This window comes from Ambystoma mexicanum, chromosome 13, assembly GCF_040938575.1.
Source record: "Ambystoma mexicanum isolate Mex_15411 chromosome 13, UKY_AmexF1_1, whole genome shotgun sequence".
In the NCBI taxonomy this organism is placed as follows: Eukaryota; Metazoa; Chordata; class Amphibia; order Caudata; family Ambystomatidae; genus Ambystoma; species Ambystoma mexicanum.
The window spans coordinates 179863250-179883008 of NC_090938.1; the positions used below are offsets into that span (position 1 = coordinate 179863250).

The 19759-nt window shown below is 49.1% G+C and overlaps 1 protein-coding gene across 2 annotated transcripts in view; it reads left to right on the forward strand.

The window, feature by feature from the left end:
• Nucleotides 1-19759, forward strand: part of SHISA4 (shisa family member 4) — a 538517-nt gene that overhangs the window by 297067 nt on the left and 221691 nt on the right. The gene's annotated exons all lie outside the window — the stretch shown is intronic.

The window sequence follows — 19759 nt, forward strand, 5'->3', positions numbered from 1 at the left end:
CGTTGTTGCCCAGGATTCTTTGCACTATTCTTACCTCCACCAGTGGTTGCTCCAGGTCCTTTTTGTGGCTTAAGGGGAACTCACTCAGCTGGGTCCGTGGCGGTGTGTTCTCCCCGCTCTTTTGATTGATCGGTCCCCTTGTCTGTACAGTTCAGCAGGTGGTCATATCAGTTTAAAGAGTTAATTCCCTCACAGAGAGGAGGCTCGGGTGGAGGCTCCAACCCAAGCTCTTCAATCAAATCCCCAGCACAAGAGGACCAGTCTGTTTTTTACGCACTCCGCATACCGGTGAGTAACACACGTACACTAACTATGCTGACGATACCCAAATACTTATTCCCATCACGGGTGACCACAAAATTGACTACCTAGCTATCAACGCCATTTATCAAGTCATCCAGGCCTGGATGGCGCAGCATGAACTGTGTTTAAATGACGAGAAGACTGAGCTCCTCATCTTAGGTTCACCCCAAAAACTCAGTAAACTTGACTCCTCATTCAAGTCCTTCAGCATCGATGGTAACTCCATCAAAGTGGCCAAGGACACCAAGACATTAGGTATTTATTTTGATTCCACCCTCTCCCTATCCAGTCAAACTAATGCAGTCTCTTCAGCCGCATCCTAGACATGCAAGTTTATCACAGCTTGCCTCCCTTTCCTGTCTCCTGCCAATTGCACAACTCTAGCCAGGACTCTTGTCCTCTCCAAAATCAATTACTGCAATGCCCTCTATCTGGGCACTAACCATCCAAATCATCCAAAACAACGCTATTAGAGCGGCCCTCAACATTCCTAGAACTGCACATATCTCTGAATACAGAGAGAGCCTTCGCTGGCTCTTAGTTACCCAAAGAGTCTCTCTTAAAGCCTTGGCACTCACACATAAAAGTATCGCTAACCTAGCCCCCAGCTACCTTTCCAACAGGTTCACCTCGCACTCGGCTGCAAGACCTCTCAGAAGCGCACACACTAATTGCCTTGTCATCCCACGGTTCAACCTCCAAAAATCTGGAGGTTGCAGTTTCCCTGTCCTAGCAGCCCAGCTGTGTAACACACTACCCAACCCACTCAGAGCTGAACCTTCCTTCGCTGCCTTCAAGCGTAATTCCAAAGCTTGGCTATCAACCCTCGACTAAGGATGACTATTGACTGTAACAATATTCTATGACACCACAGGCTATTTTTATGTCTCTGCCATTGCATTCTGCCCTATCCTGTAAATTGTATACCTTCGATTATGTCACTTGTATATTGTATATTGTAAATTGTATACCTTTGATTATGTCACATGTATATTTTGTATATTCTAAATGTAAATACTTCTATGTAAGCTGACTGTAACTAAATAATGCTCCCGGTTGCCCTCGGGCCTTGTGCACTATACAAATAAACAAAATACAAAATACGAAAAAATACAAATACAAAATAGTCTCTGATTTCCACCTGTCACAGAAAATTACCTTACCCTCTTTTTATCCTCCTCCACACGCAAGTAAAGAGGAGGAGAGATTGCTCAGACTGGACCCAAAAAGGGCTCTGTTTGTATATTTCTAGACTAGCAAATTTCCGACTAAGTGACAAACTGTTGGATATACTGGACACAAATTGGGCCTTGGGGTATCTAAACAAACACTATCCAGATGAATAATTCTGGCAATTTACGAGTGCTACAAATTGGCTGGGAAGGAGTCTCCAGATGGGCTAAGGGCTCATTCAACCAGGGGCATGGCGACTTCTACGGCTCTTCAGAGGGGTGTTCCGGTGCAAGATATTTGTGCGGCCGCCACCTGGTCCTCAATGCACACTTTCGTAAAACATTACTGCTTGGATTCTACATCATATCAAGGAGGCCTCTTTGCAAAAGCTATCCTTCATTCAGTCCATGATTTAAATCTCTGGTACTCCCTCCTCCAAGTTCTTACTGCTTTGGGAGCCTATCTAAGATGAGGAATATGTGGAGGACACAATTCATTCGAAGAACAAGTTACTTACCAACTGTAACGTTCTTTCGACTGGATGTTCCTCCCCCGTATTCCTCATCAACCCTCCCAACCTACCCCTCCACACAGTTTACACCAGTTGCACTCAAACTTCCTTAAGAGCCAAAGGTCTTTGAAAGGCTGATCAACTGATGCGGCCATTAACACCGTAAAAACAGAACTGAGCTAACGGACACGGCTCAAGCCCTTTATACTGCGGATGGCGTTGACGGCGGCCTTCGAGGGACTACGAGTCTGCGGCTTCGAGCACAGCGCCTTCTGGTGAAAACATTTTTTCCAAAGCAGCAAAGCAAGCTGGGAGACAAGATATCTAAGATGAGGAATATCTAAGATGAAGAATATGTGGTAGGAACATGGAACGTTACAGTTGTTAAGTAAGTTGTTCTTCTGAGGCTTGTGGAATCTGCTTAGATCACATGCTATACATAAGCCGACATCTAGTGGAAGCTGCAGAGTATTACAGTTGTTTTCGAAACTCAAAAAGGGACGTTGACATAGCATGCCAGTAATACTATCCCATGTGACTTCCACTGTACCCATGGTCCTTCACGCATCGATGCCCCTCAGGTTGTTTTTTTCTGCCATTATTGTCAGACGCTGTAAGCAGAGTTTTTTCTGGCTAAAGCCATTTATTATCAAAAATTAGAACTAGTTATTTCTTTCTTAGCCGTTCCCCTACAAACACCTTTGTTGATGGCTTCGAGGACTACCTTTGTCGGCTGCAGAACTTGCCTTAACGAACCCCCACACAGCTTCGGAAGGCCGCTCCGAGCCTTGGCCTCTCACAGTAGGTAGAGTGGGGGGTGGTACATATCTTAGTTAAACTAAGATAATGGATATTTCCCCTTCTTATCGCTTTATTCGCCAAGCTGCCCTTTTCATTTGAAATGGAAAATACACCTTTTAAAATGTGGCCTACGTGTAATAGAACATTTTCCTAGAAGGACTTGCACCGGGTGTGCAACCTTTGTCTTCCAAGGGACCCTAACGAGAGCCACTGCAAAGCTTGCAAGCTCTTTAAGTCCGAGATTAGAAGGACCGCAAAACGAAGCGCTGGGCCCACCACACCATGCAGGTGATGACAACGGTGAACGGGATCTATCGTATTCCCACATGCAAGCCCCCGACCCCACCAGGCAGGCCGGCTGCTCAGTTACGGGGACGACACCCGGCGGCTCCAGCATAGACAAGCTTACCCACACTAAAAACACAACCCAAGGCCATAAATCGATGTGAAAACACTGACTACAAGGCCACACACGGCATTAAGGGGAAGTTCCACCAGTTCGCTGTCCTCTGGGCAATCGCATTTGCCTCATGACAGGCCCCCGAAGTCTAGAAAATGGTCCGATTTGGACGCTGTGTCCAAAACTACTGCTGAAAACTGAACGTTGAAAGACGTGGCGCTGGCCCATTCACACTCTGATAAGCGACAGTCGACAGACACGTCGAAATCGGCAAAATCCCCTCAGACCTCGAAATTGTCACATCTCTTTAAAAAACATGTCCCAGACTCTCTTCTGAAGGGGCAGTCTTTGAAACACCACACATCGAAGGACCACATATCCTCTAGGGAGAAGGAGGCTATGACCCAAGGGGAGGTAACCATCTCAGAGGCTATGAGGCACAAGAGCCACCCTGCACCTGAACTACCACCCACATCTTCCACACCTTCCACTGTCCCAAGTTCCTCGCAGTTGGCTGCAGAGGAAACAGACAGGGTCATGAGGCACAAGTCCTCTCTAGCCAACTTCTATGAAATGGCACCCGCAAGTTCTAGAAAATCTCCAGAACACGCCACCAACTAGCGGGGGTGGGGGGGTACTGTCACAACTTCCCGCCAAAACAGCCCATGCAGACACCCTACAAGAAGCCACCCCTCAGCAGGACCCAGGCCAGCTTGAACACTATAACCCCAACCAAAGCTTCCAGGAGACTGGATCATATACGGATTCCGAGGATCGGGGTGACATAGGGGAGGTGGACCACTATTATGACAAGACAAGGAAGATGCTAACGTCATACCGTCAACAGATCATGCAGACCTACCAATGGCAGACTCACCGTTAGATAACCAAATCCAGTTCAATGACATGCTCCTAAAGGCAGCTGAACACTTCCAAATAGAGACACAGGGAACACAAGCAGACAAAGATTTTGTCGAAAACATATTGGGAGACAAGAAAGCAGCAACCCAATTCATCCCCTTACTACAATCTGTACAAAGGCGAATACAACCCTCTTTTGGTAACCCCTAACCTAACGCGGGCAGTAAACCCCCGCATTGAAAAAAATCTTCCGACCAGCCCCCTCTACATCAGGGGTCAATTAAAAACGGACTCATTGGTCGTTACCACCACAACGAAAAGAGACAAATACCTCTTGCCTAGTCAGAGACACCCCCCAACAAGGAAAGCAAAACGATCTACACTTTTGGTAGGAAGGTCGCCACCTCGGCAGCATATCAGACGAGGATTGCAAACACCACCTTGCTAGCCAGCTACAACTGCACAAGTGGGCCGAAGAGCTGAAATAATGGCCTCAGTCCCAGACCAATTAAAATCCCAACACTCACAGTGGCAGATAGGAATGCAGTTTCTAACTGCATTCTGAAAAATAATTTAGATGCAGCTAATAATGCGGGGAGAATTATTGCTGAGGGTACACTTATCAAGCGCCACGAGTGGCTACGCCAGTCGGGCTTTAAGATAGACCCAAGCGACTCTTCTCAACAAGCCGATAGAGCCAAATGTTCTGTTCGGCAAGGCAGTACAGGATGCACTCAAAAGTGCTAAAGAAGAGTATGACACTCTAAAGTCACTGGTCCAGCTTACCCACCAAACCCTCAGGTCAAAGGGGAGGCTACAATTTTCGTCGCTTTAGGGGACAAAATTCTCAAAGCGGGCCTGGATACCAGGGTCAGAGTTCGTCTTGGGTTTCAACACAAGGCCAATCCTCACAAGGCTTTCAGAGAGGCCAGAGAAGATCTTGCGGCAGTGGCAGATCCTCTTCTTCCAAAGGGGGATCCACACCCCCAAAACAATGACCACCCGCTTCAGGTCCCATGTCACTCCAGTAGGAGGACTCATAACACACTTCATCCACGCATGGGAGGGAATCACCTCAGACAAGTGGGCGGTTTCAACCGTGGCGGGCCGGTTATTGTGTAGAGCCTCCTACCATCCTCCGAGAAAAAGAACCACCACAAAGGAAGAACAGCGCATACTACTAGAAGAGGTGAAGCGCTGCTATTAAAGGACGCCATTGAAATCATCCCGGCGAACCAGTAAACAAGGGTATCTATTAAACATACTACCTTGTGCCCAAAAAAAGATCCTACAATGCGCCCTGGATTAGATCTGTGCCCTGCACATATTTCAAGCCACAAAAATTCTGCATGACACACGCTACAGGAAGTAATCCCACTGCTAAAGCGAGGGGCCTACATGGCAACCTTGGATATGAAAGATTCCTATTTTCATATTTCATTGTTCCCAGCGCACAGAAAGTTCTTGTGTTTCAAGATAGCAAACCAGCACTACCAATTCAAGGTGCTACCCTTCGGCATAGCATCCGCTCGAAGGGTATTCACCAAGGTACTGGCGGTGGTGGCAGCGCACCTGCGCAGGGAGGCTATCCGAGTGGACCCTTACCTGGACGACTGGCTGATCACAGGGTAGACATCCCACATTTGCAAGCAAAATATCCCCAGAACGATCAACCTTCTTTTCCAATTGTGTTTCCCGATCAAGGAAAAAAAGTCAAGCCTTGTACCAAACAAGACCAAACAGTTCTTGGGAGCTGGCATAAAAACAGAGGAGGGTATAGACTTTCCATCAAAGGAAAGAATACAAAACATACTGCTGAAAATACCTCATTATCAAGCCGGTCACCAGATAACTGTAGGCAAAGATATGAGTTTGCTCCGCATGATGGCATCTTGCATTTACCTGGTCCCACATGCACGATTGTGCATGCGCCCGATGCAGGAGTGGGTGACGAAACAGTGGTCTCAGGTAACCGGTCAGTGGGACGATCTAGTGGTCGTTTCGCCAACACTAGTACAAACTCTACGCTGGTGGACAAAGGAGAATCTGTTGAAGGGAAAACCTTTTCACGACCCGGCGGTGCAAGCAATAATTATAACCGACGCATCACTCTCCGGGTGGGAGGCCCATTTACTTCCTCTCACAGTTCATGGTCTGTGGACTCGCATCACAGCACAGAACCACATCAACTTGCTGGAATTTCTAGCAATATTGAAAGCGCTCCAAGCCTTCGAATCGCACCTGACAAATCAGTCGGTATAATTTCTCACAGACAGCACCACTGCAATGTTCTATATCAACAAGCAGGGGGGTACACATTCTCCAAATTTGTCAAGGCTAGCACAGAAAATGTGGAAATGGCCACTCAAACGGGGGATGTTCCTGACTTTCCAACATGTTCCAGGGGAACTGAACGCCCTAGCGGACTTGCTAAGCAGTGATCCACTACCAGAAGACCACGAGTGGCAACTCAACAGAAATGTTGTAGATCACATCTTCACACAGTGGGACTACCCCACACTAGACTTATTTTCTACAAGAGAAAACAAGCAATGCCCAGACTTCGTGTCCAGGTTTCACCAACCAGACTCCAAGGGGAACGCCCTGTGAATGAGTTTGTCAGGTAAATTTGCATACGCTTTTCGCCCAACCCTACCAATGAGCAAAGTATTGAACAAGATTCACAGGGAACAGATGACATTAATCCTAGTTGCTCCCATGTGGGCGAGACAACCTTGGTATCCACATCTGCGCCAACTGGCAATGTGCGACCCGATCAAGCTCCCGTGCCCGGACAACTTGCTTTCCCAGCACGGGGGGGACAACATTACACCCTCAACCTTACTCACTCAGCTTGGTAGCATAGTTCCTAAGGTGATAGAGTTTGGAAATCTTAATTTACCTCAAAGGTGTATGGGTATCCTCAAGGAGGCACGTAAACCAAACACTGTTATTTTGACAAGTGGAGAAGATTTGTAATTTGGTGCCAGTCAAAACAAATAAACCCGATAGAATGTACTTCAACTCACATTTTTCATTACATGCTCCACTTAATAGATTCAGGGTTAGTCTTTAACTCTATAAAGGTTCACCTGGTGGCTATATCCGCATGCACCACCTCTCACAGTAAAATATCATGGTGGAAGGTCACTGTCATTAAGGCATTCATGGAAGGAGTAAAAAATACTCCACCCTCCTATATCAAACCCACCGCCAGGCTGGGACCTGAATGTAGTACTTGCAAAACTCATGGGACCCCATTTGAGCCTATGGATGAGTCAAGCCTTAAACACCTCACGTATAAAATGGCTTTCTTGGTGGCTATCACCTCCATAAGGAGAGTCAGTGAACTTGAAGCATTGTCAGTGCAAGACCCTTACTTTGTTATCCACAAAGATAAATTGGTATTAAGAACACACACTAGATTTTCACTTAAGTTCATTTCAAAATTCTACGTAAACCAATACATCGAGCTACTGGCCTTCTTTCAGAACCCAACAAGCTCTTTACTATGTAAACAAGATCAGACCACTCAGAAAAACAGACCAACTGTTTGTCTCTGTAGCACCAGGCAGAGAAGGAGACTGCATTTCCGAAAATGCCATCTCCAGATGGATAGTCAAATGCATACAGCTCTGCTACTCTTTATCAAGCAAAACGCTGCCTTTCACACGAAGAGCTCACTCCACAAGGGCTACAGGAGCTACTCTGGCTTTTATCGCAAAGGTCCTGCTGGACGACATTTGAAATGCAGCTACATGGAGCTCATTACATACTTTCACTCAGCACTACTGCATTGACGCACACTCTAAAGCAGATTACCAGGCAGGACAAACGGTTCTAAAACATCTATTTGTCGCTGTACCTTCTCACAACCCACCACCTTCTCCAAACTGCTTGCTAACCTATGCATAGCATGTGATCTAAGCAGATTCCACAAGCCTCAGAAGGGATACATTACTCACCGTTATCGGATTTCTGATGCTTGTATCTGCTTAGATTCACATGAAGCCACCCTTCCTCCCCTTGGAGTAGAAGATGCATAGATGTTTTTCAGGGCTTTATCTGATATATATATATATATGCTTTACTACCTGTATTCATGCTACACTTCATGCAACCTCATGTCAGAAACAAAACAATCTGAGGGACCCTGACGCATGAAGGACAGGGGTACACTGGATGTCACAATAGGGATAGTATTACTGGCACGTCCTGTCGACATCCCTTTTCGAGTTTCGAAAACAACTGTAGTACTCTGCAGCTTCCACTAGATGTCAGCCTATGCATAGCATGTGAATTTAAGCAGATATAAGCATCAGAAATACGATTACAGCGAGTAATGTATCCCTTACGACATGCAGCTCCTCTCCAAAGTGTATCCCTATAATGGACAGCATAAGATTCAAATAAAAAGAAACCCTTGACCACCAAACACAGAATTAGTTAAAACTCTGTGGTGGGGCAACAACTGGGGTGGTGAGAAAAGGAAGGAAAAGGAAAGGAAAGGGGGAAAATGAAGGGGGAAAAAAGCATAGCAAAAGGGAGCATGATGATAACTATTGTCAACCTCATTCAAGAGCAAGCCCAAAATGGGTTGGGTGGCGAACTGCACAAAAGTCATGATCTCCCCTTCCCGAATCGCAGGCTTCATCTTGGGGGGCTGATTTGAACAATTCACACAAGAGACAAACAAAAATGAGTGGTGGTCCCCGGCAATGGAGGACAAAGAAGGAATTGGAGAAAGAATTGGCTGCTTATGGGCGGGCCTGCACTGACATCTACGTAGGTGCCACATCCAGACCTGCATACTCGACCTCGAACTGGCCTATTTAAGACGACACAATCCCGTTTAGAGGGGCATATCGGCAGACAAGGCCATGAGTTTGGAGCGTGAGTTTGATCTGATTAAGAAAGTTGACATGATTTTGGGTTTACTGCAAAGAGGGAATGCTTTGCTGCAGGCCTGGCCGCTGGCCAGGAACACTCCGGTCAAACAGGCAGCGGATGGCGCCAGCCGAGTGGCTGATGCCAAGCAGGGTGTGGGCAGGCAAGGGCAGAGACGCATCTAAGGACGCGAGCACGGGGGTAGGGAAGGTGTGCTCTGAAGATCTAGCAGGGCCCTCCAAAGGGGAATATCCCGGCCTGGCGATTGGTCTGGCAAAGAGAGCCGATGATGGACTCCCAACCATCACGGAGAACTACTACCTCAGTTGGCATATTCCAGAGGGGGAAAAGGATGACATTTGGAAAGGGAGGTTTATTGATATTTACTCGCTCGTCGAGCATGAGACCAACGGCCATGACACCTTACAGGGGAATTGAGGTAGGGAAATGATGAAGGCCAGAAAGAGGATGAGGCCCGAGGAAAACTTGGAGAAATGACTACAGTCTTTCAAAATCATGGCTCAAATTGTTTTTCAGAGTGAAACCGACCAGGGGCCTGCACTGTATAAATACAGCAAGTGTGTAATAAAGGAGCAGCGAATGTTGGGGGGTTTAGGGTGTCTTCTGAGGGACCAGCGGTTCCGTAAGAGGTTAGAGAATGATCCACACATGAAGTGGGACCACAAGCAGGTGGAGGAGTGGCTACATCCCAGAATGGGGGCAACAGAAAAGCTTCTCAGTAAAGCCACAACAGGCTTGCGCTTGTTTCCAGGGAACAACCAGTTGGGGGGCCCAAAAGCCTCTCTGATATCAAAACAGGAGCAGAAAGATGTTTTTGTGGGCAAGGTCAGGTTGTCAGTGACTAATTAGGGCAGGGGGCAGCCAACGGCCACTTACCTTCCGCTGGGGATACAACATAACAGAAAATGGATTGAGGGCTCCTCAAGCGGGACCACGGGCGGATTTCAGAGGTAGGAGGACGGACCTGGCAACCAGGTTGCTGGGCAGCCCACTTTCCCATGCACGTTCTTTATTCTTTAACAACACTGACTGTCAATGCGGACCCAATTGGCGCTATCAGCATGTCTGTTTGATTTGCGGAATCTTTGGCTAGCCGGCAAAGCTCTGCAAGAGGGGACGTGGGGGATTTCATGGCCAGCGAGGCAAGTAAGTAGATCTAAGAGCATAGAGCAGGATGGCGGGACAATGTTGATCCCTTTTCGGTCCTGCCATTAAGTGAATTCATTTGTTATGACCTATACTAAATAAAACATTTCTTTCCTCAAGGTGGCAACATTTGTTGGGCATCTAAAGGAAATTCGCACAGAGCTCACCTTACCTCCCACTCAACTGTTTCACAATAAAGTGGTAATGACTGTTGCGAAAAGAGGGGCTGGAAGGGGGGTTGGGGTGGTGGCAGTGGACAGTCGACAGTCTGGGTGAAGGTGGAACAGGTTGGAACCAGAATTAGGGGGATGGGTGGATAGTGGAAGGGTGCTCACCATCAAAGGCAACTCCCCGATTAGGGTTGATAAGCTACTTCCATGGCTGGCACGGTACCTCCTGACACAGGAGAGGAAAACCCTGGCAGGAGACTTTACAATGGCTTTTTTTTATACTTTATAAGGGACCCCTGGCTAAACGTCCAGCCGAGAATCTGCGATCAGCCAGGGCTTTCCCCAATGTGGTGAAGTATAAGATCAACAAGGAAAGGGCGCTGGGCAGGCTGTCAGGTCCATACTCTGGCCCTCATTACGAGTAGGCCGGTAACAGCGTGTTCATTACTGGCATGCCGGAACGTGCAAGTCCGTGCCCGCATGAACCCGCTAACAGCGGGTGATTACGAGTGCACGAGCACGCACACGTTCCCCCATGCCAGTAGTGGCAAAATCGCCATGCCGGTAAAGGGCCACCAACCCCCCTATACCGGCATTGCGGGTGCCGCCCATTGCATAACCGCCTCATAACAACCCCTAAATACCTGCACGGTATTACCATGCTCGCAAAAACAGGACCCGGAAATTACGTCATCGCGCAGGAACAGGAAATGGGCCGGCGGCCATCTTTAAAAACACAATCCATTGCCATCCTCCATAACCACCACTTCTTTCGTGTTGTTGTGTGCCACAACAGAAGCAGGATGTCTAAGGCTACCAAGAAGTCGACCCAAAGGAAGAAAAAGCAGCGTTTTTCAGACGCAGAACTCACCATGCTTGCCAACACACTTGCACAGCATGCAGATATGATCAGGAGCACTGACCTGAAGCATGCGGCCCAAACAAGAAACAGAGGGTGTCGGTAGTGGTAGTGGGGAGCACCCCAAGGAGGGTGCGTGAATGCCGGAAGCGGTGGGACGACCTCCGCCTCCGGGTGAGGAAGATCCTGGCGGAGAACAGGAGGGCCACAATGGCGACAGGCGGGGGCCCACACTCCCCTGTGAAGTTGACAGCATGGGAGGAGACCGCAAGTACCTTCATCGACCCTGAATCATTCGAGGGAATTGGAGACCAGGAGGTTGGCGCCGCATCATCCACAGAGGAAGGTGAGTGAACCATCACATCCATGTAGACTAAACCATGATGTGGCACAAGTGATGTGGAAGTGAGACTAGGCAAGGTAATGCATGTCCCAAGGCTACATCAACATATCCATTCAAGAATGTGTGCCACACACTGCACCACACGCATGCTGAGTGCCAATCCCAATCCCAACAGAGGTGCTACATGACCCAACCATGCCCATGGAACTCACCACACAGACACCAAACCAATGCCATGCCACCAGCCATGCATTGATTTCCGACATGCCCCCTCAGACCACCAAATGCCACTGCCCAGAAATGAAATGATGCCTGAATGTATGAACACATCACACCGCAATACATCATAGCTGCCATTTGACAACATCACTGATGACCTGCATCTCTTCTATACCCCAGGCACCGATGAGGAAGAAGGAATGCAGGACAGGGGTGCAAGTTCATCCACTGCACGCCAAGGGACCAGGGCCACTGCCACCCCCCAGCCCAAGAAACTGCCCACAGCAACAGCCAGTGTACCACGCAAGGCAGTAACCCTGCAGGGGACACCTGCAGCCACAGAGCAGCAGCAGCCACCCACAACAGTGGGAGGCGTTTCCATTGATGCCCCGCAAGCCACCACGGACGTTGTGTCTACAGAGGGGGATAATGAGGCTGACATCATGTCGGGAACACCCACCCCAAGCCACATTACCTGCCCCCCCCCCCCCCTCTAGACTCTGAGAACATGGATGATCCGTGCCTCCATGACACGGACCTAGGAGACTCTGACATTGCCATGTTTGAGGAGGACAGTGCCCTGGACGTGGGCCCCACGCAGGTGCCAGCCACCACCCTGCTAGCCACCACCCTGCCAGCCACCACCCTGGCCACCAGTACTCCTGCAACCGACGACTCTTTCGAGGCTTGCCTGGCAAGGGTTGAGGACCGACAAGAGTCCATGCTGGAACTCATGCGGCAACAAGTAAACAATGGGAATGAGGGCCATGTGCCTTTAGGGAGTGTATGGGGTCACTTACACAGCCCCTTCTTGCAAATCTGCCGCAAATACAGCGCCCACACCTTGGGCCAGCCATGGGACTGACCATTGACACCTCCTCTGCAACAACCCCTTCCACCTCGGCCCAATCGAGCCCTGTGTGGTTGACGCGGAGAAGTGCACAGCGCTTGACCATGGCACCCCCGGATCCAAAAATTGCCAAGAAATAACTGGACAGGCAATGACATTTTGAAAATGTACATTGGTGAAGGGACCACTGTTTGTTGGACATATGGGGATGTTTAGGTTCTGTGGGGTGGGAGAGGGAGTTTACTGGGGTATTTCTGGGGTTTGTGGGGTGGGAGAGGGAGTTTACTAGGGTATTTCTGGGGTTTGTGGGGTGGGTGAGGGAGTTTACTGGGGGTTGTGAGGGGATTATGTTCACCATATCACGTCTGCTGAAAATACACCGTTGTGTGCAAGCAAATCATTGGCTGGACATCGTTCTTTTTGTACATGTACATTTATTGTGTGATGGTGTACAGTGGGGCAATTCGAACAAAAAAAGTGTACATGTCCAGATTCAGTGTTTCGCAGACACATTACTTACATTGTCCATGCGTTTCAAAAGTATTCATCAATTAGTGCTTGGCGTACAGCATGGCCATCCCGTGCATCACATACTGGCAGGGAGGCTCCTTCGCCTCCGTCTCCATCCCCTTCATCCTCACCCAGCCCATGCATGTGAATGTCAGGTGGCACATTCTTTCGGATGCACATGTTGTGCAGCATGACACAGGCCATGGTGATCTTTGCCACCTTCTCAGGCCAATATAGGAGTGCCCCACCAGACCTGCTTAGGCAGCGGAACCGCGCCTTCAGCAGGCCAAAGGCCTGCTCAATCACAACACGGGTATGAGTGTGCACACGATTGTACTCTTCTTCATGGCTGTTCTGCGGGTTCCGCACAGCAGTAAGTAGCCACGGCCTCAAGGGATATCCTCCATCACCTGCAAGCAGATACAAATAGGTGTGTGTCACACAGAACTGCCACCTTCAGGGAGCACAGTCTTGGCAGCAGCTACTTGGTGTGGGCATGCACATATCCCTGTACGTGTACAAAATAGTCACCTAGATGCAATGTATACTGTAATGAGGTGTGGTACACTGGATGGAGTTCAATAGATGATGCTGGGTGTAATCATGCATGCACTGGCAGATGTGCTTTGGTAGTGCGCAAATGTTTGGGCTCCAAATCATGCTGTATATTCTTTAATATGCATGGTCACACTCGCCGCTTTGCGACAGTTGCCATCCTATTCATTCATGCATTGCTTGCCATCACGATGGTGCCCTGGTTGTGCTTCTTACTTGTTGTCATCCATCTGCAATATTTGTGATATGTGGCCCAGTGATGTGTTGTGTTCTGTTTTGCTGGTTTAGGGGAGGAGTGTTTAGCTCTGCATACATTCTGCACTCACTGGCTAGTGCAACCCATGTGCACTATTCCCTCCCCCCCTTTCCCACCCAGGTGCAGTAGCCCCCCCCTCTTCTGCATCCGCACACGTCAGTACCCCACAGCATGGACATGGGCTTGTTGTGCAACTCACCGAGCAGCCAGGCACGTGGTCCAGCATGTCGCTCCATGTGACGGGGTAGCTTTGAGTTGCGCAGTACCATGGCAGCATGTGTGGATCCAGGAAATCGGGCGCAGCAATGAGTGATGATCTTGCTGGAGTCACATACCATTTGCACATTGATGGAGTGATATTGCTTGTGATTGCGGTACACCGCATCTATGGCATGGGGGACTACCAATTCCACATGGGTGCAGTCGATGGCACCAACACAATTGGGCATGCCTGCCAGTGCATGGAAGCCTACTTTGGTTTCGGCTATCTCCTGGGCAGTCCGTGGTAGGGATATATGGGTGCTTGCGTGCTTCAGGAGGGCATCCAGCACTTGGTTCAGCACGTGTGAGAATAGGGGTTGTGAAATGCCATGCAGCTGGCCCACTGTGTGTTGGTAGGTGCCTGTGGCCAGGAAGTGTAGCACAGACACCACCTTTAGTAGTGGGGGGGGTGGCAGTGCATATTTCTATGTGGCTGGCAATGTCGTTCTGTATCATGTCCACTATGGTGGTGATGGTGTCACGGTCCAACCGGTACAGGGTGTGGATCTGCTCAGGGGTTAGGTTGAATGGGCTTGGTCTGGTGGTAGGGATTGGTGGCTGCCTGAGGCACTGGTGGCTGCGCTGGTGGCAATTGCTGGGCCTGTCTCACCCTCCATCTCCTCCTGCGTCTCCTATGTGCTGCCTGTTCTTGATGCTGTAGTTGTTGTTGCTGTTGTTGCTGTAGTTGTAGCAGTATAGGCATGTCCGCCAGCGCCATGATTGCAACTGCTAGTGGTAGCATTTTGGTGTAGGAAGGGGTGTGGTGTGTAGGTGTGCTCCTTTTGTACTGGGCCACTCTAAATTGCATACACCTGTGGGGGATGTGGGGTTGTGGTGTGTGGGTGTGCTCAGTTTATACTGGCACAGCCTCCATTGGCTTCACCTGTGGGTATTGTGTGCACCTGCAGCAGCTGCCTTGTATCCTGCTTGCTGTTTGCAGGTGGTCCGCGATGCCTGTATGGCTGGCATCGTGCAGCCCGTGATTACCGGTTTCGCGATGCCGGTATTTGCATGTATGCGTGGGTTGGAATTACCCCCTATTACCAGCATGCCGGTATTTGCTCCCTGAAGGGGCGCCTGTATGTGCCTATGCCGCTATTAGCGGCACCATTGTTTAGTGTGCCGCTAGTACCGGGTTTGCGGGTCGGAATGCAACGGGACGATAAACAATGCCGGTATTACCATACCGGCATCGTTTTTGCCTTACCGGCATAGCTCGTAATGAGGCCCCCTGACCAGTCATTGGAAAACTTAATTTCCTCTTCAGGGATGGTGCCAAAGAAGGAGAAAGGGAAATATCAACTGATTCACAATTTGTCACATACAAAAGGGAACTCAGTGAATGATTGGTTAGATGAGTTAAGCTTCTTTCGACCAAGCAATCAGCCTGGCCAGAAAGACTGGAAAAGGGTCATTGCTGGCTAAAGTGAACATGGAGGGGGCCTTCAGATTGCTGCCTGTACATCTGGGGAGTTTCCACCTGTTGGGTTTCCAGTTCATGAGAGATATCGACGTTGACCGGTTTATGCCTATGTGGTGTACCACATCCTGTGCTTATTTCAAAGCATCCAGCTCGTTATTAGAATGGACATTACATTAATTGGAAAGCAGGGTTGGCCCATTTCCTGGACGACTTCTTGTTTATCTAGGAAATGATGTGCTGTCTGCCACAAGAGAAGTTACTTGAGTGCATTTCCCACGTCAATGCAGTTTTAGCATGCAGCAGGGCAACACTGAGGTCGATACAGTCATTGATTGGGTGGCTGAATTTTGCTTCCAGGGTCATCCCGGCATGGAGGGAGGTGGATCGCCTTCGCAACAGGGAGTGGGGGGGGAGGGGAGTCCAGTAAAAGGTTGGCATCTGGTGCGCCTGAGCTCGGGACTTAGGGAGGCCCTTCGGGTGTGATTGAACTGGCCCAAGGCTTGGAACAGAAAGGGGTGGAGCAAGGACATCAACGTTCTGGAGCTGTGCCCTATAGTGTTGACCTTACATTTATGGCCCAAGGACTTGTCTAACAAGCGTTTGGTAGTGTGGTCTGATAACTTGGCGGTGGTGCAAGGAGTCAACACGCACTCGGCATGCTGCCCATCAACCCTGAGTTTGCTTCCAGCACCTAATAAAAAATCAGCTTGAAGATAAACTCAGCCATACAAGTACAGAATATCCCTGGTGTGGATAAAGTAGCAGCAGATGGGGCGGATCTGCGAGGCTCACACAGGGGCGCAGGAAACAATGACGCCTTTCGACGGCCACCTGTGGAACCTAGTGAGCTGGAAAAGGGTATGAGGGCACTAGCATCACAGGCTCTTATCGGTGCGCACTAGAGACAGATACAGCAGGAACTTCAACAGCTTTTTGCATGCAACCAAGAACATATGAACTGATAACTGGGGAATCAAAGTACAGCATTTTCTCCTATGGGCACGGGACACGCAAAAGGCAAAGTCCTGGGTGGCATGCCACCTCAGCGCGATTGCTTTTCATTGCCAACTAGCATGCAATGGGGATCCAACCAAGAGTTTCCACGTGAGTGCGGCCTTGAGGAGTTGGTACAGAGGAGCACCGGCAAACGGGGACGACAGGCGGCCCATCCACTTGGGAACCATTGGGAACCCAGCTCGCACTCCACCTACTGCCCCTCATGCCTCTAGCAGGTGCGAACTTCACCACCACCAGCTTGCTCCAGTGACTCCTTACCACGAGCACATTGGGGCAGATGAGCACCAGTCTTTTACTTCATCCACTGCCTGTTTACACAGCAACCACATGCTCCATACTGGAACCATAAGGCGCAATAGCATTCATTGCCATTTTGGATTTTTATCTCTATACCCTACAGCAGCCTGATGTTGCACCTAACAAGCACGGATTAATACATACCCTGCTGCACACCCGTGAACCAACCATTCAAGGTTCCGCCTAGCGATACTACCCCCAAGGTCAGTCCCGTGCCTCCATTGTTTTTAATTTAACTTTGACTGTGGTGTACCACAATCATGGAACTTTTAATGTCATGTTTTCTAGCTTTAGACCATTACTTTAGGCACTAATAGAGTCCCCTCAACTCTCTTCTAGGGAGACATACTCCAGGCCCAAGATGAAGGCATCCTACCGAAACGTCTAAGGACCAGCCCCCCATTAAGTTCCATTTGGTCCTCCTAACTTGTTCCAACTTCTTGATTCATTTTGAATTTGTACTATCACCTGTCACTATAGGTGGTGGTTACACATTGACTACAAGCACTACTTTGTTTTAACTCGGAAAAATAAAATAAAAGCAGATCTTAAACAGATCTCAGGATCTCAGCAGTGCCTCCAACTTGTCGGGGGGAAAATTCTCCCGGGGGTCGGCTGGGCCGTCCGCGGGCCCCCGGGCAGGGAGGCCCCAACTCCTCCCGCGTATCCCAAAAATGAGTATAAGGCACACACAAGAAGCAAGGTGGTTCTGCTGTTTATTAAACAACGGCAGGGATGGGTCTAGGATCGTACGCGTCCGTCCTGACTCTCGATATTCGTGGGGCTCGCAGGCCCTTTTTGCCTCAGTATGACGCGCTACTTGCGTCACCTGGGAAAGTTAGTAAAAACCTATTGCCACTCTGGATTGGTTCCTCGAGTGGTAGGGTTAGTATAGCACACGTATAGAGGAGATTGTTAGTGGTTAAGAGTCAGTCAGGTGTTATACTTGGGTTGTCCCTTCTATTAGATACATGAAAATTGTTACACGAAGACCCCTGATGATTGGCTAATGTTAATGGCGTTAGTGATGAGTGCTCCATGTTCTGATTGGTCCACTCGCGAGCCCCCCAGCCTGGGACCATCGTTGTTCCCAGCTCGCGGTGTACCTGTCATTTGCAACAATATGTAACTATGTGTTTGTGCAGACAATGCGTGAATTTGCTCATATGCTTGAGAGCAGACTATTCCCACCGCGATAGGTGTCCATTGGGTCATTTCATTGTTGCAGCCTGTGTCTCAAAACGTGGGACCCAGGCGACTTCTCCTTCCTGGGTCTGGCACCCTGTCAGGTTCGGCTTGGTCACGTGAGGAGAGACCGTGGTTGAGGCAGAATTCTGCACATTTAAAATTGTATTTGCCTCTGCGTGTCTGGCTTAGTTTGCAGGTGTGACCTTGGCTTCAGCTTGTGGCATGCGAGTTGCAATATTGCCCCCTTGGCTGTCAGTTCTCGCTGGGCTCATTCTGCAGGGTCAGCAATTGTACTCTTGTTCGTTCAATGTTCGTGGAGGCTCTTGTTTGCGGCCTACTTGGGCCTGGTGCATAGGTGGGGATGTTTGATGCACGGCACTTTAAGTTACGGTATCATATGGCTTTGTATCCAGTATCATGTCTTCGTTGCATTTTTCATCACAATGCATGGGTTGGGAGAAGCGTCAGCAAGCATTTTAGATGAGTGCTTTGTGCGTCTTGCGTTTCTGCATTTTGAAAACCCTGTGTGAAAAATAATAAAGATGCTCGTCAGTGGGTGTGTCCGTCACCTACGTCATAGCACTGAATATGTTCTTCGTGTGGATTGGTGTGGGAGTGTCCAGTGTGCATGGTTGCACGGGTGTTCTGACCGTTGGCTAGGTCGTCATGGCATCTCTAACGATGTGCTTATTTACTGTTGAATGGTTCAGTCGAGTTCATCCATGCCGCAGGTGTCGGCTTGGGCAGGGCAGGCTGGTGGGCAGATCCATATGTTCCTGTACCAGGGTATTTGGTCGTCTGGTAGATAGGCAAATTCTTCTCGTGGCGGGTGTCTGGGCCGCGATCCTCTAGGCCAGGGGCGTGAGGTGTTTGGGGGGAGTCTTTTGTCCCATTCGCCCACTTCAGTCCCCCCTCTGGTCGACTTGTCGACCACAAACATATCCTTTTCCTTATCTCCTCTTACTCTCCATATCTTAGTTACTCCTCCCAGGTGTCCATAGTGGTTGACATGGTCTTCAAATGACCAATACATATACACACAGCTTCCTCCAGGTGTGCAGTATCCCCATTTCCCTATGTAGCTCCTTGGGTTTCTTGGGTTTTCGAGCTTCACAGATGGTGGGTCCAGGTGGTTGGTGATGATCTGTTTGCGCAGTTTTTCTCTTTCTTTTATTATTGTGTCTGTGTGCTGGCCATCATCCGTCGGCATCAAGGGGTACATACCAGCCATTTCGATCATTTCGTCTGTAGTGCGTGCCTTCCGGGCCTTCCAAAACCTTATTATGATCAGTGCAGCTCCAGCCAGTATTATGCATCCAACTATAATCTTCAGTCCGTCCGACAGCCATGATGGCATGCATGACCATAACATTGAAAACCAGCTGTCATCCTTTTTCACTACTTTACTTTCTTCCATCATTTTGGAGTGCATTTGAGCCAGTTGTGATACTGCTTCTGTCAGTGTACCATTGTCAGCATCGTTAGCAGGAATAAATGTGCAGCATGATTGTACTATCTTTGCGCAAACTCCTCCTTCCATTGCTGTAAGGAGATCCAATACATATCTGTTCTGTAGTGCTATCATCCTTACTGCTCGCAGTTCCTCTTTTATTGCGTTGAATCCATTTACTGTAGAATGTATTGTCATCATTCGCTCCCATCGGGTTATCTGGAGCCATTTTGCGTTTGCGTAAGCTTGTAGTCCCGG